Below are 24,118 nucleotides of genomic sequence, written 5' to 3'. Positions count from 1 at the left end.
TTTCTTGTGATTGTAAAAGAAGTTAAAATTAAAACATTTCCGGGAGCCCCTGAAGGTCATGTGGCCATGTGTACGGTGCCCATGTGCCCAGTGGAGTCTTCGGCCCCAGGCGCTGGGCGGAGGCTGGGAGTCAGGGGTGGAAGGAGACTTCCTTTTCATTCTATACCTTTTGTTTTATTTGAATTTTTTAAATCATGCATATTTATCCCTTTTTTAAAAGGAGGCAAAGCTTATACATGAATAAGTAAAAGAGAATGAAGCTAAGAGATCGGGAAAGGATGGAAAGAGACAGCTCACAGTTGAGTCAATACAATCGACCAGTAGCCCTGAAAAGATGCCCAACCAAATGTGATCAGGGAACTGCAAATCAGACAATAAAAAGATTTTTGTTTTTTTTTACTGAACTCATTTACTAGTTCTAAGAGTTTTTTTTTTTAAAGATTGGCACTTGAGCTAACAACTGTTGCCAATCTTGTTTTTTTCTTCTGCTTTTTCTCCCCCAATCCCCCCAATACATAGTTGTATATTTTTTAGTTGTGGGTTCTTCTAGTTGTGGCATATAGGACACCGCCTCAGCATGGCCTGACGAGCAGTGTCATGTCTGCACCCAGGATCCAAACCAGGGAAAGCCTGGGCCGCCGAAGTGGACTGCGAGAACTTAACCACTCGGCCCTGAGGCTGGCCCATAAAAAGCTTTTAACAGCAAAAATGAAAGATACAGATGCTGCCGCGTGCTGACGAGTGTGGGGAACGGGTGCTCTCAGTGTGATGGGCGGTCACTGGTTCGGTCTTTCAGGAGAGCAATTTATCGGTGTTTGTCCACACATGTGATACAAATGCCCTTTGACCAGGGACTGTAATTCCAAAATATCTAAGATGTAGAAATACTCTCACGAACGAAAAAAGATGTGTGCACAGGTATATGCATTGCAGCATTGTTTATTTGAGTGAAAATTAAAATTAACCTAAATGTCCATAAATAGGGGAATTGATAGATTATGGTGTATACATCCTGCAAAAAATTTTAGTTAGTTGTTGAAGTAATAAGATAGATCAACATGCAGCAACACAGAAAGTCCACTGTATTGTTATGTGAAAGAAGCCAGCTGCAGACAGCGAGTTTGGGCCTCTGTGCAGGTGTGTGTCTGTGGAAACAGGTGGAAGCCTTCTAGAAAAATCCATGCTCAACTCTGGAAGGGAGACTGATGGAGGCGAGGGCGGGGGGGCAAAGGGGGATTTTTAGTCTATAGTTTGTATATGTCCATGGTGCTTAATTTTATTACAAAGAGAATATGTTTATACCATACTTATATAATCTTTTAAACAGTTAAAAAATTTAAGGTAGTTAAAGTTTAAAATTGAATTAGTTACAATTTAAGGTGGTTGCTGCACGAGGCTGGATACCATCCTTGCTGACCAGGCCAAAGGGTTGAGAGGGAAGGAGAGGCTGGATTTGTGGGGCCTGGGGGGAGCTTCGGTTTGGGATTTCGGAGCTTCAGGATTTCCAAGCTAGAAAGGTCCTGGACCCTTTGCCTGTGCAGAAATCCAGCTAAAATCCACGGACCGCTGGCCTCTTGTGGTCAGGTCTGCGCCAGCCAGTTTCACAGACGTGAGATGGTGCAGGTGTCAGCCACACCCCGTGAGGGAGGGGTTCTCGTTCCCACTCACAAGATGAAGTCTCGAGGCTCAGGCAGATGGCCCGGCAGGAAGTGGCAGAGTCGGCTGGAAGCCTGGGGTAAACCCTCTCAGAATGGTGGCCTCACCAAGCCCCAGGGTGGTGGGGCTGGAGCCTGGCAGCACCAGGACACTCCGATGAGGGCGGGGTAACAGGGTGCAGGGCTGATTTGGGGCAGTTGTGTCCTGTGTTCCAGAATAGGTCTGGATTTCCAGGGACCGTGTTTGTCCTTGAGGGCCAATGATGGTTTGAGCAGCGTCAGTGCCGGTTGCGTGTGTGAGGAGAGTGGGTGAGGGCAGAGGACCCTGTAATGCAAATCAGAATGGGCAAAGGACTAAAGGAGAAAGGTCAAAGATAGCCCCAGGCTAGGCTGGTCCTCTGAGTCCCAACACACACAGTTCTGGGAAAGCAGCCGGGTTCCATCCAGGTCCCCAAGGGCACAGCCTGTGTGTGGGGTCTCTCCCTCTCAGGATTCTGCCCCAAAGAGGCAGCTGAGATGTCCCTAAACATCACCAATTTTGGGGAAGCCCCAGCCCAGCTGGCACCGAATCTGGGACTCCTCTTCCTCGCACTGCCACTGCAGCTCCCACAGCCGCCTCAGTCAGCCTCTCTGTGGTCCCTGCATGAGCTGGCGCCCTTGCTGGGGCTGCTGCTCAGGAGCAGAGACCGTGGAGCCAGGACGCTCAGGCCTGAACCCACTCCACTTCCCGGCTGGGCCTCAGTTTCCTCATCTGTAACATGGAGTTAATGGTAGGTCTCTGGAAGGCTGGGGTGGGACTGAGTGGGTTTACACTTGCAGAGAGAAAGTTTAGAATTCAGCCTGCCACGCCTCGGTGCCTGGTCACCGCGCTCCCTGGTTATCCCCACAGAACAGCTTGGGCAGGGACTGCAGCCTGAAGCCCCAGGCCCCCCCGAGTCATCTGCACATGGGCCCGTCCACCTCTCCAGGTGTGGCTGAGGATGGGGAAGCAGGATCGCCATCCTCAAAGAGCCTGCAGACTGGAGATCAGGAAATGCACTCAGCTCCTGGCACAGAGGCCCACGGGCCCTGGACAGCCCACCTTCCAGCAGCATCCTTGTCCCTGAATTGGGGAGGAGCCCAGGCAAAGTGGGTATGAACTGAAGCCCTTTGAGGCTGGGAGTGTGACGTTGGTGCATCCTCCTCAGGGTCAGCTAGGCCTGGGGAACGGGACCTCGACCCCTCCTCTGGGGTTCCTAATCTTGCCCATGAGGAGATGGGGCCAAGGTCACCCAGTGCTGGGGCTCCTGAGTCTGCTGGGCAGGGCAGGAGCGGAAGGGGCCTGGCCCCCAGGAAGGGGGAATTGAGGACCCATGGGTCCTCCTGGAGCCAAGCCGGCCGGTTCTCCAGCCTCTGAGACTCTGACCTCGAGCTGCCTTCAGGATCCAGTGGAGGCCCTGGGGCAGAGGTTCGGTTACGTTATTAGATGTTCCTGCCTGTGTCCAGGAGGCTCTCTCTGCTCCCACCTGCTCTTCCCTCCCTCACTGGAGAGGGACAGACTCGCCCAGGGAAGCTGGTCCTCATGGTGCTGCCAGCCAGGGGACCTGAAGAACAAAGGTCCAGCCTCTTAGGGCCCAGGCCCTGTGCTGGCTGCACCTGTGTGCTCAGGCCATCCTCACACCTTCAGGGGGTCTCCACGACACCCATCCACAAGGGAGGAAACGGGGGCTCAGAAGGTGCAGTGGGTTGAATAGAGGCCCCACAAGCATATGCCCAAGTCCTAACCCCAAGTCCCTTGACTGCGACCTTATTTGGATCTAGGTCTTTGCAGGTATAACTAAGGTGAGGGTGTCAAAAGAGTTCATCCTGAATCTGGGGTGGGCCCTGTACTTAAGAGAAAGCAGAGGGAGATTCAAGACCCTGACATGGGGTAGGGACAGAGAAGAAGCCCATGTGACGACAGGGCCAGGTTGGAGTCTCCCAGCCCCAAGCCAGGGGACGGAGGGCTGCCAGCAGCCCCCAGAACCAGGAGGGGGACAGATCCTCCCCCAGAGCCCCCGGGAGACCCAGCCCTGCCAGCACCTTGACCTTGGACTCTGGCCTCCAGGACTGTGAGAGGACAGACCTTTGTAGCTTCAGGCCACCTCGTGTGTGGTTGTTCGAACAGCAGCCCTGGAAGCTAACGCGGGGGTCAGCTGCGTGGTTTGCCCAGGGTCACTCAGGTCGAGGGGGCAGGAGTGACCGAGGTCTGTCCGGGGCTGCTCGTCACTCTGATAGGTGACACACTGGCACTGGAAGGCTCGCCTTCGTTTGGGGGAGTTCCAGAAGGATGTTTCGAGCACACATCAGGGGTGTGTGTGTTTATAGGAAGAGGGGACCTGGGAGGCCTGGCCTTTTCTGCCCATGGCCGTGACTGGCCAAGAATGGAGGGGCACTGCCGGGCTGGGCTGGGCTGGCGGCCACCTCCCTTTAATGCTCTGCCTTCTCTTGCGTCCGAGAACACTGGCCTGCTCCGCAGACCATAACCTCCCCTCCTCTGCCTTCCCCACAGCCTGTAGCCCCGCAGAGGAGGCCCCTGGCTGGAGTGGGCAGTAGGCCATCTCTGGGCCAGCGGAGGGGGCATTGGCAGGGTCCCCATGGGGCCGCAGTCTCTCCCAGAGAGCCAGTTTTCACCAGTTTCACCAAGAGCCACTCCCGGCTGGACGGGGGTGACCGAGGTCAGAGGCTGGATGCAGACACCTGTTGAGGGGCCACGAGGGTAGGTGGGCCCTGAAAGTCATCCTCCCCTCAGGGCCCGGCCAAGAAGAGCGGAGGCCAGAGGCCTTTTAGCCTCCAGGGAGTCCTTCCCTCACTCTCCCCCGCCCACCGAGGCCCCTGAATGTCTCCTATGCGCTTCTTGAGGGCGGAACCGGGGAGAGCTACTCAACTTTACATTCCTGGTGCCTCGTCAGTGTTGGCCCCCTGCAAAGGCGAGAGCCAGGACAGAGGCCAGCTCGGGTACAGAGGGAAGCCACGAAAGGGGCGCCTCACCCAGCCTGGAGGTGCAGGTGGAGAGGGGATGCACTTGGCTGGCCTCCACTAGAAAGTGAGAGGACTGACACCTGCCCATCTTCCCACACGGATACGGAGGGACACCCCTCCGCCGCCACACTGCCCCCCACCCAGGCCTTGGCCCCTCTGTGTGACAGAACTCAGGGCCATGTCCCTCTGCACCACGGGCCTTTGCACAGCCTGGAGTGAGACCCGCCCCACCCCAGCCACTCTGCACGGCCAGGCCAAAGGCGACACCTCGATTCTGAGCCCAGGTCACAGCCCCTTGTGACCTCCATCTCTCACGTCCTCGAAGCACGTGCCTGTGTCTCCCCATCATCATCCCCCCTGGGTGGGGGACTTGGGGAGGACGAGGGCTGGGCTTCTCTCTCCCTCTCCCTCGTGACAAGCGCAGTGCCCGTGGGTGCTCAGCAAACCCTTGTCCAGTGAACCCAGGGCACCGGGCAGAGGTGGGCCAGCCTCAGACCACCTCGATCTCGTGTCCTGTGACGTGGAAATGCAGTCACTTCTCAGCCTCTGCGCTGGGGGAGGCCATGGTGGCATGGACGATCCACAGTCATCCGCAGGCTCATCTTCAAATGTGCAGGACACTGGGTTTTTGGCAACAGATTTGTCTTCATGACGCTGCTAATTAACCTGAGCTGCAATTCCAGGCTGTGGGAGCCTCGATGCCGGAGAGGAGGGTGAATGCAGCCAAGGGGGAGCTTCTGCAGTGGAGTCTGTGCAGAGGAGACCGCACGTGCGTTTGAGATGGGCTTGAGCGCAAAGGCAAATTCTAATTGCCCAAACAGAGAGAGACAGGTTCAGTCCAGCAGGGTCAAAGGTCACCTGTGACACCACGAGTGAACCCTAAGTCAATTCGAATCAATCAGCAAACCTTTGCTGGGTGACTGTGAGGCACGCAGGACTTTGGGGGTTGTGAGAGAAGGCCCCACCCCCCTGAGCTGATGTTAATGAGAATGACCCAGAATGTGAGATTTTTCCTGTTCCAATTCTGACAACTTATCAAATTCCCCACATGGGGCCAGGGTCTGGGTTAGAGAGAAGTGGGTCCTGGGGTGGTCTCATCCACACTGCTATTAGATTGTTTATTGGGGTTACACCTCTGGGGCTCCCACTGAGAAGCAGGAGTCCCCCACCTCGCCCTCCCCCGTTTTCCCCAAGACGTTTGGTTTCTGATTTCACTTCTTCTAGCGGGTCCCTCCTGGGCTGGGTTCTCTCCACTTGCCCCTCAGGCCCCATCTCTCCCAGCTTCCAAGTGGGCTTGGCCAGTCAGGTCCCCACAGGCGTGTGGACAGGAGGACAGAGGACAGAGAGACGAGTGCTGAGTCTCCTGGCCCCTCCCTGCCAGGCCTGGATCCAGAGGGAGGCTGCGCTCCTACGTGGCCACAGCTCCTGCCAGGTGGCCCCTCAGGCTCCTGCTGGGCTTGTCCTGGTTCCCTGCCCTCGCAAGCCCCTTAGCCCTGCCCATGCCTCTGCCTGCCGTCCTGCCAGAGCCTCTCTGCCACTAGTCCTCGGAAGGGTCCTCTCTGCCGGCCAGCCCCTGGCTGACCTGCCTCCACACCCTGGATAACGTCCTGCTGGACTTGGGATGGGCTGAGGTTCCTCCCTTGTCCCCAGCCCGGCCCCACCTCCCATGGCCTAACCTGGGGCTTAAAACTTCCACTTCTGCTGGAGGCATCAAAAAGCAGCCATTTAAGAGGCAAGTACTGCCCAGACCCGTTACCAACTGGTGCAGCAGAAGGTCAGACACATCTGAATTAGAATCCTGAGTGACTTTGGGAAAGCCACTTAACCTCTCTGAGTCTCGGTGCTCTCCTTTGTAAATGAGGGCACTGGCACCACCTTCTTGGATTGTTGTGAGGAGTAAAGGGATCAGCAGTGAGCCCGGCACACGGCAGGTGCCAGGAGCAGGTCTCTGGGGAGTTTAGCATCTCACTGACCCCTCATGACCCGCCCCGGGGGAGGGCAGACACCACTGTCTCCATTTACAGAGAAGATGAGTCTAGAGCAGCAGCGAGGGCCCCGGCAGGACTGGAACTCAGGGGTCCCGCCCCCAGGCCGGGCCTCTGGGTCACCACACGAGGCCTCTTCCAGAGTCTTTCCAGCACTTCTGGCCTTCATGGGTGAAATGACAGGCCGTATGGGGTTGACTGAAACACTCCAGCCAAAGCCCTGAAGGTGGTGGGAAGAACAGGCAGATTCTGGCTGGTGGTAAGGCCACTGCTGGAGGCCCGTGCACGGTTCCTTTCAGGGTTCTCTTCACCTTCAGGTGCACGTGGAATGTTCCGTCATCAAACACTGACGTGCTTTTGAACCATCTGTAATGTCTGATGAGAACGCTCATGATAAAATAATCAGCAAGAAAAGCAAGATGTGGAATTGTGTGTGCACTGCAATCCCAGGGATGTGTGTATGCGCGCGAGTGCGTGTCCACCCACACAGGGGTGAAAGGTCAGGAAGGAAGACACTGTTAATTCAGCAATGTTTGTCTCTGGGAGACGGACTGGTCATTTAGGTTCCTTCTTTTACTTGTCCGTATTTTTCAAGGTTTCTAAAATGAACCTATATTGCTTGTATAAACAGAAAAACAGCAAATGTTAACGTGTTTAAAACTACAGTTTTGCTAAACCAAGCAGCTGGGGCAGGAGGTGCTGAGAGAGCAACAAGGGTCGGTGAGGCCGGGGTCCCACAGCTGCTTGACTGAGCCTGGCCAGGTGGGGTGGGGATGGGGACAAGGGCGGGTGTGCCTGCTCCTGTGGAGAGGAGGGGCGTCCAGACAGGTACTGTGGAGCCTCGAGGTCTCTCTGGTTCCTGTCCCACTGGTGGGCCCCAGTCCCGGAGGCCAGGCCCCGGTGAGCCCTGCTGCCCTGTATGCCGCTCGGCTCGGCCCTGCTGGCTGCTTTGGCTCTGCCTCAAGGGCTAAGTGCCAGGGGAGGTGAACCAGGTGTCACAGAGCCACAGCCGGTGTCTGGGGGAGGGTGACAGAGAGGCACGTTGTCCTGCTTCTCTGGGCTGGCATCTGGTTTCACCACCTGACCCCACTATGGAGGGCTCCGGGGCAGGAGAGGGTGGCAGGCTGTGCCAACCAGGCCTGGTCAGCATGGCACCCGCCCTTACCCTGGCTGGGAGGGCGGACACGGGGACTGCCCCGTTCTTGAGCACCTACCATGTGCTGGGTACATCCCGTGACCCGGAGAAGCAGGATTGCTGTGCCCATTTTACAGACGAAGGAGTTGAGGCTAAGAGCCCCCCCACTTGGTGAAAACCCTGCAGTGCTTCCTCCTTGCCCTCAGGTGGGTCCTGCCACGGCCCCCACCACTCCTGCTCCTGCCACTCTGAAATATTCACAGCCCTTCCACCCACTGCACACCCACCTGCCTCCACCTCTGCTTAGGGTTTCCACTCACTGTCAGCCCTCCCCTCTTTCACATCCTCATGTCTCTGTGGCAACAACACCTCCCCAGAAAGCCCCCCTAGGTCGGCTCTGACTAGAGGGGCAACACCCATGCAATTGCTGTTCGTCTTTGCACAGCCCTGATTGTGCTGTGTTATAAGCATACTTTCATGTCTCTTCCCCTACTGCCCCCAGCCACAGACTCCCTGAGGACACGGAGGGGTCAGGACCACTGCACAGAATCCTTCCTCCAGGGAGAAGCCCCCCAATTACCCCAGGGGTAAGGGCTTAGTGAATGGAGTACTTGCTCCCTTGACTGGTGTCCTTGTGCAGGATGCAACCTGCACAACAGCGTACAGTGTCCCTGGCCTGGGTCTTCCTCCTGTCTGGGCCCAGCACAGAGGTTTGTGTGAATGAATGCGTGAATGAGTGGGTGGGGGAGTGACAGAGCTGCCCAGAGTCTTCCAGTAGCGACGACACAGCTCAACTTCAAATATTTTTTTAAATCTCAGTATCGTCTTCCTGGGGAGCATGTCACCAGGTTTAAGTGACTCTTGCAGCCGCCTTGTTCCTGCCTGGATCGAGCACGTTTCATGGTGGCTAGGCCCCTCCCCATCCTCGCATCACCTTGCATCACTCGATTATTCCCTGACCTGTTTGTTGAACGCACATCTGCTGAGTTCCAGCAAGGCTCCATGCCAACAGGCCAGGACAGACCTCCCAGTGGAGACCATGCCACGGGGTAGGCCTGTCTCGGGGGGAGCCCAGGGCGCCCCTAACTTGGCCCCAGGGTCCAGAAACCAAGGTGGTGATGTTTAGTATACTCTGGTTGGGCCCCCTGTCAGGAGGCCCTCACTGGCCAGCAGGAGGCTCACAGGCTGAGCTCCCTGACTGCGTCCATGCTGATGAGCGTGGTGCCCGTGGGCTTTTCAACCTCCTGTGCCGTGTAAGCAGGTGTCGTCATCAGATTTAGAACACTTTCTCTTGTTAGTTCTGATTCATTTTTAGTCAGTTATTCCTACTCTGAGCTGTAATTGCAGAAAGTTCAAAACAAAAATCTCCAGCAATAAGGATTTGGTTAAAGAATTAGGAGTTTCAAACCAGCACGTAAGATATTTCGGTGTGGTGTCTGTGTGTGTGTGTGTGTGTGTGTGTATGTGTGTGCACGCACAGTCAAGGACCACAAGGTGTGAGCAACGATTTCTCTGTGAAGAAATCCCTGTGACAGTCCTTTATGCTCTTTTTGCTAGTTGATATTTTCTGTTCTCAGAAATGATCATGGACCACTCCAGTATTAAGAAAAAAATAATGAAAGAAACCAGGAAAGAAGTCTGTGGAACCCCATCTGTCCAGGCATCACCCCCTCCCTGGCCCGAGGCTGCCCCAGCACCTCCCTCCCTTGGTCTCCAGCGGGCCCCTCCTCTCCACTCTGTGCCCTGAGTGACCGCCATGACATGCACATCTGATTATGTCCTTCTTCTGCCTTCGTGTTCTCCATGGCTCCTCTGTCCGCAGAAGGAAGTCTGGGCCCCCTGGTGTGGTAGACAAGGCCTTTCACAGACCATCCGTCCCACCTCTCAAGCATGAGATCTCACACCTCACCCCCCAGCCCGGGCTCTGACTGGAACATTCCAGACTCTTTTTGCCACCAGGCCTTTTGTGCAGGAGACTCCGCTGGAACTGCGTTCCTGCCCCGGCACTCGCCCTCGTCTGTCCTCAGCAGCCAGCTCCTGCCCCTGCGGTCTCAGTCAAGACCTCCCTCCTTTCATGAGGCCACCCAGGCCCCGGGGGCTCCCACGGCCCCTGCAGCCATCCATTGGGCATGTGTAACCTTGACCCCTTGTCTCTGCTTCCTGGGGGCGCCTCCCATCCCTCCACACGCTGCTGCTCCCCCACCTGCACAAGGCCTGCCCCGGAGAAGGTGCTCATCCAAGTGCTGTCAGTGGATTGACGACAAATCTCTAAGGCGCATGAGACTGAGTCCTGCCCAGATCAGGTCCCTGTGCCTTCACGAGGCCTCTCAGCTCTCTCAGCCCCTGGTGGCCTGGCTCGCATCTGACCTTTCATAGAATCTATTGTAAAAACTGCTTATCTGGCCCTTGGCCTCCACCACCTGCATTCTTTATTTCTTTGTCTTCAGTATTTGCGTTTGTCCTACTATATCCCTCAAGGGTTTGGTGTCACCTATAATAATTTAAAAAATAATTCTTAAAACTCTGGTGCATCCAAGGACATTATGAAGAATGTGAAAAGACAACCCATAGAATGGGAGAAAATGTTTGCAATTCATTTATCTGGTAAGGTTCTAGTACTCAGCATATTTAAAGAACTCTTAAAATTCAGTAGTAAACAGACGAATAACTCAAGTAAAAATCAGCAAAGGGTTTGAATAGACATTCCTACAAAGAACATCTACAAATGGCCAATAAGTTCATGACAAAACTCTCAACATCGTTAGTCATTAGTGAAATGCAAATCAAAACCACAGTGAGAGAACACATCACAGCCACCAGGATGACTTTAATCAAAAAGATGGCCAATAACAAGTGTTGGCGAGGATGTGGGGAAATCTGGACCTTTGTACATTGTCAGTGGGAATATAAAATGGTGCAGCCACTGGAAAAAAGTTTGGTGGTTCCTCCAAAGTGGAGCATGCAGTGATCAAGGCCGGCCCTGTGGCATGGTGGTGAAGTTGGGCACACTCTGCTTCAGCGACCCGGGTTTGCAGTTTGGGATCCTGGGCATGGACGTATACCACTCGTCCCAAGATCTGCAAGCAGTGCTCAGGTCAAAGTAACTCTTTGGCTTCCTAATGGCTGGGGGCTTCTGGCCACGGTTGGGGGACGAGGTCTCTGCGGTGTCTCAGGGCCCGCTGTGTGCTGGCACAGGCTGCGCAGAGAAGAAAGATCAGAGGCCGGCCCAGAGCTGTTCACAACCCAAATACGGATGAGCCAGCCAGGCAGACAGAACCATAGCTCGTGGGCTGTTTCCATGAGTGAGGGGTGGGGGTCGGGTCAGAGGCCCATGTCTGCTGGGGAACTAGTTAAGGGCAGAGAATATTTAACTGAGACTTGAAGGCTGTACCAGTGAGATAGGAGTTTGGCTGAAGTAACAGAAAAGTCTACTGAGAGTGGCTTAAACCACAAAGGCATCTAATGTTAAATGTTTAAAGACCATGTGCAAGATGGGAAGTCCAGAGGTGGTCTGGCAGCCCAGCAATGTCATTGGTGACTCAGATGCCACCCCTCTCTACTCCACCATTAAGAGAATGTCGGTGTCACTCCCTCATGATTATAGTGTGGCTGCCTCCACTCCAGCCACCACATCTGCACAGTCAGGGCTCAAGCCAGAAGCAGGGGCGCATCTTCCTCCCTGCCCATCTCTTTCTTTTCAGGAAGGGAAATCTCTCACAGGAGCCCCCACAGATTTCCTCTAACATCTCATTGGCCAGAACAAGTCCTTGCCCCGACCAATCACCAGGGGTGGGGGAGAGGAGGGGCGGTTGCTGTGACTGGCTTGGACCAACTGTGATTCCTCCAAATTGAGCATCCACGGGAAGGAGGCAGGGTGGCGTGGGCAGAGGCTGCTGTGTGCGCAGCCAGCTCAGGGAGAGAGCAGCGGTTGAGTCCTGGCTCCGTCCTGGGCTGAGTCGCTGAGTCCTCTGAGCTCAGTCCTCCTGTCCGGGGGCTGGAGTCAGTAGCTACTCCACGAGGATCCAGGAGGATTAAATGTGCTAATAGATACGAAATCCTTGAGGCTGCAGGGCACATGGGGCACTGGGGATCAGTGGCACCAGTCTTGTCATTTCTCTCCCCTTTGCTGGACAAGGCGGAGACCTGCCGGGGCAGGGCTTGTCCCCATTCTCACCGCTGCCCGACAGGGGGTGGTCCCAGGCTGGACTCCATCTCCTGCCCCTCCTGGGCATCCCCACTCCCATGCCTCAGCTGCCTGGAAACTCGGCAAGGCTGCCTTACATCCTGAGGCCTCTGTGTCTCCCCGCTGCCTACCCGGCTTCTCCCCCGGGATGACTCCAGCGCCCTCCAGCCCCGGCCCCACACCCTCTGCCGTACTGGGTGTGGGTGAAGCGATGGACACGCACTGCACCTCCTGCACCGTCTGAGTGTGCTCAGCCTCCCAGTCCTGTCCGTGGCCCGGGGAGCCCAAGGGCGCAGGGTCTGAGTCTTCAGTCATGCACGAATTCATCCAACGGTTCTCAGCACCTTCTTTGCCAGGTGGTTACTGGGAATGGAGAGATGAGGCAATCACAGGCCAGCTGGGCAGAAAGGGGACCCGTGGATGTTCATGGTGCAGCATGAGGACAGGGTGACCAAGGGCTGACCTCGAAACCATTCTCAGCCTCGGTTTTCTCATCTTTAAAACAGGGACAGCAAAACCTACATGTCAAGGTAAGGGGTAGCCTGGTCCTCTGCTGAACACTGTCCTGAGTACTTTAAAAACACAAACTCCCTTGATCTACATGAAAATTCTGACATAGGTACCACCATTATCACCCCTTTTTGCAGATGAGGAAACTGGGGCACAGACAGGCGAGGTAACTGCCTCAGATCACGGAGCCCGGGTGGTCCAGCTCCGGCATCCAGCTCTTGGTCGGTGCCCGCATGGGGTGTCCGGGGCCTCTCGTCGCCCTTTACTGGGACCCATGGCCACAGCCTGAGGTCAGTGTGATTATTCATGGGGGCGGGGTAGGGGCACCACCACCCCGTTTCTCCAGGCACTTCTTTCCTATGAGACCGGCAGCTCAAGGGGCTGTGTTGTATTCGCTGCTGGATACCCAGGCCCAAGTCCAGGCTGCCACATTGCCAAGCCTGAATCGATGTTTGTAGAATGAATACCCGAACATCTGTGTGTAGCATGCATTGTGCCCACCATGTCCTTGTCTGCACTGCACACCTGCCTGCGTGACTGTCACCTCTAGCAGGCCCTGTGCCCAGGACAGCCAAGGGGACTGGAGCTGCTCAGCCGGGGACAGGGAGCCTCGGGGCCCTGTGGCTGCCCCAAGTGTCTCCTGGACTGTCCAGGGCCAATTCACAGGGTGGCTGAGCCAGCTTCCAGGAACGGCAGTGAGCTCCCGCCCCCTGTGGATGTGCAAGTAGGTGTTGGGGAATGTTTCCTGAGGATGACTCAGCATCCAAAGGGGCATGGGCTCAGATAGCTTTCAAAGTCCATTTGAGGCCTGTGTCTCTGCAGGCAGCACAGAGCAGTAGTTAAGGACATGGGCCGTGGGGCCTGGGATATAGCAAGGTTTCCTGCCCTGTGACCTTGAGCAAGCCCCTCCCCTCTCTGTGCCTCAGTGTCATCTTCTGTAACAGAGAGCTAATAATGGGCTCCCGGGAGTGCTAAGAGCTGCTCTCCTCACCATCTCCATCATCTCAGAGGAAGGGAGGAAGGAGCCTGGTCCAGGGGCAGGGTGACATCGGGGAGCCCCAGTCACATCTGCTCCACTCCCCACACTGTGAACGTCTCGCCTCTGAGCTGTTGTGCGTGCTGTTCCACCAAGCACACCCACACCCTGTCCCCATCCCCACTGGATCAGATCGTGGTGATGCTCTGAGGCCACCCCAGATCTGGGTCCCTGGCCCCCTCCCTTCTCGCTGAAGCCGTCCACATCCTGGCTCCTCCTCTGGTATTATTTGGTCTCTTGTGGACAGAAGCCCAGGCTTCCTCCTCCTCACAGTCTCCTGAGCTCCCAGCCTAGGACCAAGCACACAGCAGGCACTCAATACACGTTTAAGGCTGCAGGGTCCCGCTCTCTGTCCTGCACCGTGAGGGCATACTGCTCTCATTCCCACAGGTGCCCCGAAAAATGCCAGTGCACAGAGCGAGCCTAGTCTGGCTCACAGAGGGCTGGAGGGATGTGCCAGGTGTGTGTGTGGTGGTGGTGGGGGGGGGGGGGGACCTGGGCAGCGCCACCTGCTACGGGGCTGCTGAAGGAAAGGGCGGCTCCCCCAGAGTGCTCCAGCCCTCTAGTCAGTGTGCAAAGCAGACTAGGACGAGAAGAACAGAAACCCTACTGACGAGCACTAACCGACAATGGGCGAGGGGCCAGGCTGGCTCTGAGCCCTTGGTGTCGATGACTTCATTCTGTCCTCACACGATAAATGTGCGCAGCAGGGATCGCCACTGTCCCCTTTGTACAGACGAGCAAAGTGACGCCCAGAGGTCACACTGCTGGATTCTGTGGCCCCAGTTCCCCAGGCAGCAGCTCTGGGCCAGCGCGCCCAGCGGGCCGGTGCGCTTGCTGCCTCCTGGCGTGTGTCTGGGAAGCTCCTCAGTGTCCCGGGCTCAGTGTCCCCATCTGGGCCCCAGGAGTGACACCTGTCCATCATTCAGGGTGGCTCTCTCTGACCCAAAGACCACAGATGACCTTCCCTGCACTGCAGGCCGAGGCCGCCCTGGGGACCCTCACAGCCCTCCTTATCTTCAGGAAGAAGGAAAAACCTCAAATGGTTTCCTTGAAAGGCCCCTTTTAACCTAATTTGCTGGCATCTTGAGTTTTTTCCTCCTGAGATGAATCTGGGAAGAACTGTCTAGTGTTGACAAACTTTGGGAATCTTCCAAGGACTTTGGGATTCACCTTCCGTTTCAGTCCTGGATCAACCTGTCACCTTGAAATGAAACCTGACACTCTCTACGCATGGGGACCTGGCTGGGAATCTTCAATGTCCCTGGGCCATGTTCAGCATGTGAGGCAAAGGGCAGAGCGCCTGGCTCTGTGCCCCTGCGTCCCTTCCCTGGCCTCGCTGAGCCACTGTCCCTTGCCCTCCCCAGGGTCCCCGCCCTGCACAGAGGCCGACCTCGGGGTCCTGGGCCCTCCAGCCTTGGGCACCAGAGGCCCTTCCTCCCCTAACCCTGCACCACACGAGGCAGGGGTGGCTCAGCTCCTGGGTCAGCCCCTGGGGACCCGGATCCCAGCAGCCTCTGCAGCTGGATGGGAGGGTCCTCCTGCCCCCAGAGGAAGGCAAACTCCAGGCAGAGTGGCTCTCAGGCCCTCCTCTGGGCTGACGCCGGCCCTCAGAGCATCCCCGAGGGCTCTGAGGACTAACCCAGAGGCTTGGGCAGGCAGCACTCACCAGCAGGCGCCTCTCCTCTGCCCAACTCCAGGAAGGTTCTCCTCCTGTTTCGACAAGAGGGTTTCAAGCTCCAACAAGACTCAACACGGGCTGGAAACCGAGTGCACGTAGTCAGCCCCCAGCTCCCTCCCAGACCTGGGACTGGGAGGTCCACCTGCCTTCTCACTTGTCCGCTCAGCTGTCTGCCAAATGTCTCAAACTCACCTGGCTGGAGCTGTCTCTCTGTCTGTCCCCTCTGCACCACCTCATCCATCAGCCAGTCCTGGTGGCTCCACCTGCAGAACCATCCAGAATCTGCTCCTTCCCCATTCCCCACGGCTCCTACCTGGGCCAAACCACGCCAGCCCTCCCCCTAATGGCTGTGGTCCCCTGCTGTGTCCTCACCCCCAGTCTGCTCTCCACACACCGCAGCCAGACCACATCAGCTCACACCCTGCTCTGCTCCACAGCCTCCGTGGCCACCCCTCAGGCAACACCTGCCCCTGCCAGGCCCTGATGACGAGCCAATCTCATTTCCTGCCACCCTGCTCCCTCTTGCCCACCACACTCCAGCCGACTGGCCTCCCCATCGTCTCTCACACACCAAGGCCATTCCTGCCCTTGCTCTTGCTGGTCCTCCCTTCTAGAACACTCTTCCTGATGGCCACACGGCTCCCTCACCTCACGCAAGATCTTTGATCCAATGTCATCTCCTCAGTGAGGCTTTCCCTGACCACCCCTTCTCACCACCCTGACCCCTGGGCAGGCTCAGTCTGTCTGCATGTGACACGTTTCCCCCAACCAGCTGTGAGCCCCGAGGAGCTGGCCAGAGTGCGGGGTTGAATCCTGGCTCTGCTGCATACCAACTGTGTGACTTTGGGCAAGGTACATAACCTCTCTGTGCCTCCATTTCCTCATTTGTAAAATGTAGCTTCACTCTAGGTTTTTGTGGAAGTTAATGAGTTAATACATACAAAATGTCTGGAATCCAGAGATGTCCAATTAGTCATTATTAGAATCACTATTCTGTGCTATGGGCCAAGGGTTCACGGCCAGTGGTCAGTTGACCTGGGTTGTGATCCACCTCTGACCCTAATCTGCATGTGACCTTGGGCGAGTCCCTCTCTCTAAATGCTATTTCCTACAGCTGCGAAATAGGATTATCGCAGAAGTGGCCTGAGCCCCTGGGGTGGTTTGAAAACATGTCCGCCCAATGTGTGCCTCTCATTCTTTCAAAAGAGAATAACAGAGCACGTCCTAAGGTGGGAAGGAGCACACTGTGTAGGCACTGATGGCTCCAGCAGAGACGGGCAGTGAGCGAGGGCTCGTGGACCATGTGCATCAGTGAGGAGAGGCTGGGTTATCCTTAGTAGCAAATGAGACCCCCGACCTCAGGGGCCTACAGTCAGGTCTGTCCATCTCTCACGTGACATGTCCTCGTGGCTCTGCTGCATGGCACCTTCTCTCTGGACTCAGGCCGCCAGGGCAGCCTCTGTCTGGAATGCCATCATTCCCGCAGAAGAAGGAGGAGAAGTTGTCAAGCCCACGCTGGTTCTCACTGTTCCTCAGCCCCTGTGCCCTGCCCGAGAGCAACAAGGGGCAGGGCCTCCGAATCCTCCAGGGAGGGAGGAGCCACCACAAGGGCCCTGAGCACGAGCGAGCCTTCATCCAGTTCCACACCACGCTACGATTCTGGAGACTATACCAGGAGCAAGGACAACCGCTGAATAAATTCTCCATTTGCAGCAAGTCACTGTGGCCCCAGCAAGGAAGACAAAAGATTGGAAATGGGCAAGAGTGGATTTGGGAGAAAAATTTGGAGGCTATTTCAATTTTCCAGGCCAAAAAAAGGACAGTCCTTTAGATGAGGGTGATGGCAGTGGAACTGGGAAGAAACCAACAGATTTAAAAGAGAGGAGGATCGAATGAGGGGCCTAGGGGAGCAGAGACAAGTGGCTATGTGGCCCCTGGGTGGGGGAAGGAACGGAGCTGGCTTGGCTTCTCATGTCTTACCAGCTGCAGGCTCTGGTCTTGTGGGAAGACAGGTGAACCTATTCTCTGTTTGTTCTGGGGTTTCCTTTGTTCTCCCAATAAATGCTCCCCTCCTGCTTAGAAAAAAGAGCATGAGCTAAATAAAGGAGGGAAGAAATGGATTAATAAGGCAATGAGCGCTGAGTGAACTGACAAATGAGTGACAGAGCGACCAGGGAAATTCACTCACGTCCCCAGATGTTCAAAGAATGAAGAGAAACTAGGCTCAATTGGAACAAAATGAAAATCCTCCCAGTTGGGCGTGCTCCGAGGGACCCCTCCTCCCCGCCAACGCCTCATGGCCTCCATCCCTCCAGCGAGACAGACCAATTTCAGCTGTGACAGAGAAGGGAGGGGTGGGCGGGGAGGAGGAGGGGAAGGAGCGGGAGGCGACATGGATGGTTCCGTGGGACCTCTGCCTCATCCTCTCCTCCCGCCGTGTGGCCTCCCTGTGCTTCCCTTTCTGAGTCCACAACTTCATCATCCATGGTGGGCGGGCTTTGGAGTCACCAACACCCCAGGAGAGATTTTCTGTCGCAGCAGCAGCATTGGGCAGCTCACAGGAGCTCAGAGCCCAGGGTCCGCACAGGCTCAGAAAGCCCCAGATCCTCCTCTGCCCTGGGCGCCCTCGACGGCCCGAAGGGGAAGGACTCAGATGAGCAACTGTGTGACTGTGGCCTTGTCTCAGCCCAGCCCGCCTCTGGAGCATCATGGTCACTGTCCGTGATGCTCATGGGCTGACTCGCTGCTGGAGACACGCTCTAAGACTAAGCCACACTGTGTCAGAGCTGAGGGGGTCCAGGACCTCCTTTTCCCAGAGCCTGGCTTTGCAGATGAGAAAGCAGAAGCCCAGAGAGGGGAAGGAATTCCCTCAGGCCACACAGCGAGGGGCAGAGAGAGACTGGAAGCGAGCATTTGAACAGAACTCATTTCCTTTGGAAGGCTCCTGGGCGATGCCCCCTGCCCAGGACAACTCCCAGCGCTGAAAACTCAGAGGAGCACACAGTAGGTGCTCAGGGCCATTTGTGACTGAATAAATGATGATAATGGAACATCCAAAGCAGGCCGTGAAGCTGGGAGTGGACCCCAAATCCTGTCTTCCCATAGGAAGTCAGGCTCCTCTTTGGGATGAGTGAAGTGGGGCCTGCAAAGGAGGCTGGAGGGAGAAGTGCAGCTGTGGCTCCCTGGTGAGGAGCACACCACGGGGTGTGGGCAGCCCTCAGAGCAGGCTCCCCAGGAGACCGGGTCCAGAGGAGCGCGGCAGCTGCACCCTTGGTTACTGAATGTTTGGTCTCTGATCCTGATGCCCGTCCAAATAATGAGAACAGAGTCTTGGGTGAAAAAGGAAAGGCTTTACTTTGTCAGGCAGAGGCAGCAAAGCAAGGGCCAGAGACCGAAAAATTGCTAGCTCCCCGTTAAAAAACGGGTGGGGGTTTTTGTTTGGGGCTTTAGGTAGGGGAGGGTGCTGTGGCCTTCCTGGTCAGTGTTTTCCCATGGGTCTGTGTCTGGGGAGGCTTGCAGTGGACGAGACAAAGGGTTTCTCAGATGAGCATCCTTGGCTGTTTGTCTCCACAGGGGAAGGTGGACTCTGAAGTCAGGGAGCGGAGGAGCTGGGCCTGGGAAGCCTCGGTTTCTTGATATTCTGTGGACACTAGTTTCTCTGTAAAAGGACTTCAAGGTCCTGGGATTGCCCACGACTTTAGTGGGAGCCCAGAGTGAGGCCATCTGGACTTGAACACTTTGTATCTTCTATTTGGTTGTAAAGCTCGGGGGTCAGAGGTTAAAGAAACAAGCATTTTCCTGTGAGTGTAACTAAGGACCCAGGGAGCTGGGGATGTGTGCCTTTAGTTTTAGCCCATCTCTGCTGGGTTCACTGAAGGGGAACTGATAGCAGAGCTGATGCAACTAATAGCCGGTCACACGATGGCCCGGTCCCCCCAGCCACCACCCCATCTCCCACCTGGGAAACCGGGAGCAGTTAGGGCTGGAATCCTGGGGAAGAGAAGTTCTTTTTCTGTTGGGCTGCTGAGGGGCGATGAGGCCAGCCTGGGAGTGGTGGTGGAGAGGCCCCCTGAGCAGGACAGCAGCACAGAGGGCAGGAAGCCAAGCCAAGAGGCTGGGAGGGACGATCCCTGCTGATGGCGTCGAGCACCCAGGTACAGCCTCGCCTGAAGCTCTCTGACTTTAGACTGCTTAGTTACAGAAATCATTCACTCCTGCTTTGTTTGTTTGCTTGTTTAAGCCACTTTGGGTTTTCTGTCACTGGCTATCCAAAAAACTCTGGGGGCCGGCTCAGTGGGATAGTCTTTAAGTCATGCCCTCCTCTTCAGCGGCCCGGGGTTTGCAGGTTCGGATCCCAGGTGCAGACCCTCCCATCACTCATCAGGCCGTGCAGTGACAGGCCTCCCACATAGAAAATAGAAAATAGAGGAAGATTGGCACAGACGATAGCTCAGGGCCAGCCTTCCTCACAAAAAAAACAAAGAAAAGAATTCTGACTGTTCCTTGCAGCTGGCTAAGGAGCACTCTGGAACAGCTACAATATTGAGGATTTAGGTGAGCTTCAAGGGACTTTCAAATAACACTGCAAGACTCCAGTCTAACCTGGAGATCCAAATGGACGCAAGCCATATCTGTTGGGGGCCTGCTGTTGGGGGCACTCGTGTTACCCAAATTAATCCTCATTTTGGAGGACAAGACTGAGGCTCAGAGAAGGGAGGTCACTGGCTATAGTGAGGATGTGTGGACCAGGCAGCAAGCCCAGATTCTGCCTCTTGCTTTCTGGGAAGCTGCCCGCTGTGGCTTGTCCATGTGCCGGCGGCTCCGGCGCCAGCGCCACACACATGTGCTGTGAGCGCCTGAGCCATGGTGGCTGCAGGTGCCTGCCAGAGGCGCCCAGAGGCTATCCGCACAGAGGGGAGAGGCCGTGCTCCTGGCCCTGGACCTGCCTGGCTCCCCACCCAGCAGCCCTTTCTCTTGCTTTCCTTGGCAGAGTCATGCTCATGTGACCACAAGGGCCAGTGTCTGGAGCTGCTACAGGGGAGGCCAGGAGCCTTCGCCACTCACCGTCCCTGGGGACACCCCCTTTCCTTTGGGCCTTGCGGGACCCTATTCCCCACTTGTACAGCAGAGGTCTTTCCAGAATACATGGAGTTCCTCGCTCATTCTGGAACGGGATGGGTCCCTCGCTGCCCTTTCCACGTCTCCCTGGAATGCAGCTCAGATCCTGCTGTCTTTGCCTCGTGGCCTCTCGGGTCCGCTGCAGGAGAGCCCAGGGACAGTCCACCACAGCACAGCACTTAGGGCCCTGTGAGGCGAGAGCTGCCCACCAGGAAGCACTGCCCACCAGGACCTCGCACCAGCTGAGGAGGCTGTCGAGGCCCTGAGGCCCGGACACAGGGCTCAGACCAAAGGGACCTCAAAGGCTTCATGATGGCTGGGGGCTTCTGGCCGTGCTGGGGGTGAAGTCCCTGCGGTGTCTGAGGGTCTGCTGTGTGCAGGCTCAGGGTGCACAGGGAGGAAAGGGTGCAGGCCGGCCCCAGAGCTGTTCACAAACCAAGGACAGATGAGCCAGCCAGGCAGACTGAGAACCGCGGCTCACAGGCTGTTTCCATGGGTGAAGGGTGGGGTCGGGGCAGAGGACCACGTCTGCTGGGGAACTAGTTAAGGACAGAGAAGTTTTAACTGAGACTTGAAGGCTGTACCGGTGAGATGTGTATTTGGCTGAAGTATCAGAAAACTCTACTAAGAGTGGCTTAAACCACAAAGGCATCTAATGTTTAATGTTTAAAAATGATGTGAGAGACAGGAAGTCTAGAGGTGTTCTGGTGGCCCAGCAATGTCATTAGTGACTCAGAAGCCACCCCCTCTTCATCCCACCATGAACAAAATGGTGGTAACTCTCCCTCATGATTGCAGTGTGGCTGCCTCCACTCCAGCCATCACACCTGCACAGTCAATGTTCAAGCCAGAAGCAAGGGTGCATCTTCCTCCCTGCCCTGCTCTTTCTTTTCAGGAAGAAAAATCTCTCACAGAAGCCCCCATAGACTTCCCCTAACGTCTCATTGGCCAGAATGAGTCTTTGCCAGGACCAATCACCAGAGGTGGGGGAGAGGAGGGGTGAGCAGTTGCCCTGACTGGCTTGGACCTACCATGATTCCTCCAAAATGAGCATCCACGGGAAGAAGGCCAGGTGGAATGTGCAGAGGCAGCTGTGTGAGCAACCAACTTGATCCTGCCATGAAGGAGAAATGGACAAGGGAGCTGAGGTTTCAAAGACAAGGGGACAGAAGAGCAGGAGGAGCAGCACGTGCAGATCCTCAGAGATGCAGAGAGCAGAGCCGCAGAGATGCAGAGAGCAGAGAGCAGAGATGCAGAGAGCAGAGGCGCAGAGATGCAGAGAGCAGAGGCGCAGAGAGCAGAGAGCAGAGATGCAGAGAGCAGAGGCGCAGAGATGCAGAGAGCAGAGGCGCAGAGATGCAGAGAGCAGAGAGCAGAGGCGCAGAGATGCAGAGAGCAGAGAGCAGAGGCTCAGAGATGCAGAGAGCAGAGCCGCAGAGATGCAGAGAGCAGAGGCGCAGAGATGCAGAGAGCAGAGGCTCAGAGATGCAGAGAGCAGAGATGCAGAGATGCAGAGAGCAGAAAGCACAGATGTAGAGGAGAGATGCAGAGAGCAGAGGCTCAGAGATGCAGAGAGCAGAGAGCAGAGGCGCAGAGATGCAGAGAGCAGAGATGCAGAGAGCAGAGAGCAGAAAGCACAGACGTAGAGGAGAGATGCAGAGAGCAGAGATGCAAAGGCGCAGAGCAGAGAGCTAAGATGCAGAGGCGCAGAGATGCAGAGAGCAGAGATGCAGAGATGCTGAGATGCAGAGATGCACAGGTGCAGAGAGCAGAGGCGCAGAGGCAGGAGGTGAGCCAGCACAGGATGATTGTGGTTCATTCCAGCATGAGCACAGCACAGGTCGGGAGCAGTGGGCGGGGTCTCCTATTACTTTTGATGCCTGGAGCGAGGCAGGTCCTGGGCAATAGGGAGCTACTGAGAGACACTGAGCAGAGAGTGAAGGCAGGCGCAGAAGGAAATCACAGGTGTGCAGAGGTCCCTGGACTTTGGGAGCTGAGCAGAGCCCTTCTGTGACTGGCAATAATGTTGCTGACAAACCGGGAGGCCTCTGCCCCCACAGATGATTGTAACTGACAAGAGAGAGTAAACAGGACCTTTCGTGACTCTGCTAATGACAGCAACCTGGTTCTGATATGAGAAAGTGCTCACTAAGAGCTGCTCTCCTCACCATCTCCAGGCTCACAGACAAAGGGAGGAAGGAGGCCTGGTCCAGGAGCAGGGTGACATCGGGGAGCCCCAGTCACATCTGCTCCACTCCCCATACTGTGAACATCCTACCTCTGAGCCGTTGTGTGTGCTGTTCCACCAAGCACACCCACACTCTGTCCCCATGCCCCCTGGATCAGATCGTGGTGATGCTCCGAGGCCACACCAGATCCCAGCCTCCACCCCCATCAGATGTCTCCTCCCTCCTCACTGAAGCCGTCCACATCCCTGGCTCCTCCTAAGGCGTTCTCTGTCCTCTTGTGGACAGATGCCCAGGCTTCCTCCTCCTCACAGTCCCCCAAGCTCCCAACCTAGGACCGGGTACACAGTAGGCGCTCAATCCACATTTAAGGCTGCAGAGTCCTGTTCACTGTCCTCCAACGTGAGGGCATACTGCTCTTCTTCCCACGGGGGCCCCGAAAAATGTCAGTGCACAGAGCGAGCCTAGTCGGGCTCACAGAAGGCTGGAGGGATGAGCCAGGGGTGTGTGTGGGGGGGGGAAGGGTGGGCCTGGGCAGCACCACCTGCCATGGGGACTGCAGGAAAGGGCGGCTCCTCCAAGATCCCAGCCCCCTGTACGGCAGCCAGCCACCCAGCAGCCTGCAGGCTCCCGTTCTCTGCCCTGGGGGCTGAGCTGCCCCTGAACATCCACGAGGAGGCACTAGTTGGGGGGGTCTGAGGGGAGTGGAGGCTGCAGGGCCAAGAGCATCCGGAGTCCGGGCCGCCTCGGGCAGCCGCTCCTGAGCCCACCTCGTGCCAGGCCTCTGAAACCAAGAGCCTCAACCCGGGACCCCAGGAAATCTAGATTTTAAAAGTTAATGCCAACATTTAAAAACTGGAAGATTACAGATGAAATTCCAGGGGTCTAGCTTATTTTATGTATGAAATGAGAAGATCTGGCCACCTGTGACAGTCCCTCCAGGCAACGCTCTTCTGGGGCTGAGCTGGAGCCGCTCTCTGGACAGAGCTTGTGCCCCCAGCTCGCCACAGTCCCCACCACTCCCTAAGCTTCTCCCTGCCCAGGTCCTCCCCCGCCTCTGCCAGCCGGCCCAACCCCTGGAGGCATCTGAGTTTGCGGTCCTCTCTTTAGCCCCGTGGAGCGTCACTTCTTCACCTGGGACGTGACCACAGCAGTGTCCAGCCTGGCTTAGATGCACTGGGAACGTGGCCTCAGAGCAGGGGTTCACTGAGTGCCCCGAAGGCAGCTGAGAAGGAGTGTGGGTGGGCGAGGCCCGGGACCAGGGGCTCAGGGAAGTGTCCCTAAGGAATGCTGTGTCTTCTGACTCCAAAGCTGACCCTGACCTCCTGCCTGTCTCCCACTCCCTCGTGCATCACTGCAGCCAGGGGTTCCACAAACCCTGGGCATGCGGGGGTCACGACCCCAGGGTCATCACGAAGGGCACCAGCAACGGGGACCCGTCCAACGCTCCATCTCCAGCAGCTCAGCACAGTGCCACTGTGAGGAGACCACTGCCAGACCCACTTATAGTGAGAAACTGAGCCTCCAAAGGGACGAGGGACCCGTCCAAGGTCACGCAGACTTAGAAAGCTAGAAGCCAGGTCTGCCAGTCTCTCACACAAGCAGTCAGGCCAGCCTCAGGCGATGACA

Source organism: Equus przewalskii, chromosome 17, assembly GCF_037783145.1.
Source record: "Equus przewalskii isolate Varuska chromosome 17, EquPr2, whole genome shotgun sequence".
NCBI lineage: Eukaryota > Metazoa > Chordata > Mammalia > Perissodactyla > Equidae > Equus > Equus przewalskii.
Note: the sequence above shows the minus strand (reverse complement) of the source record.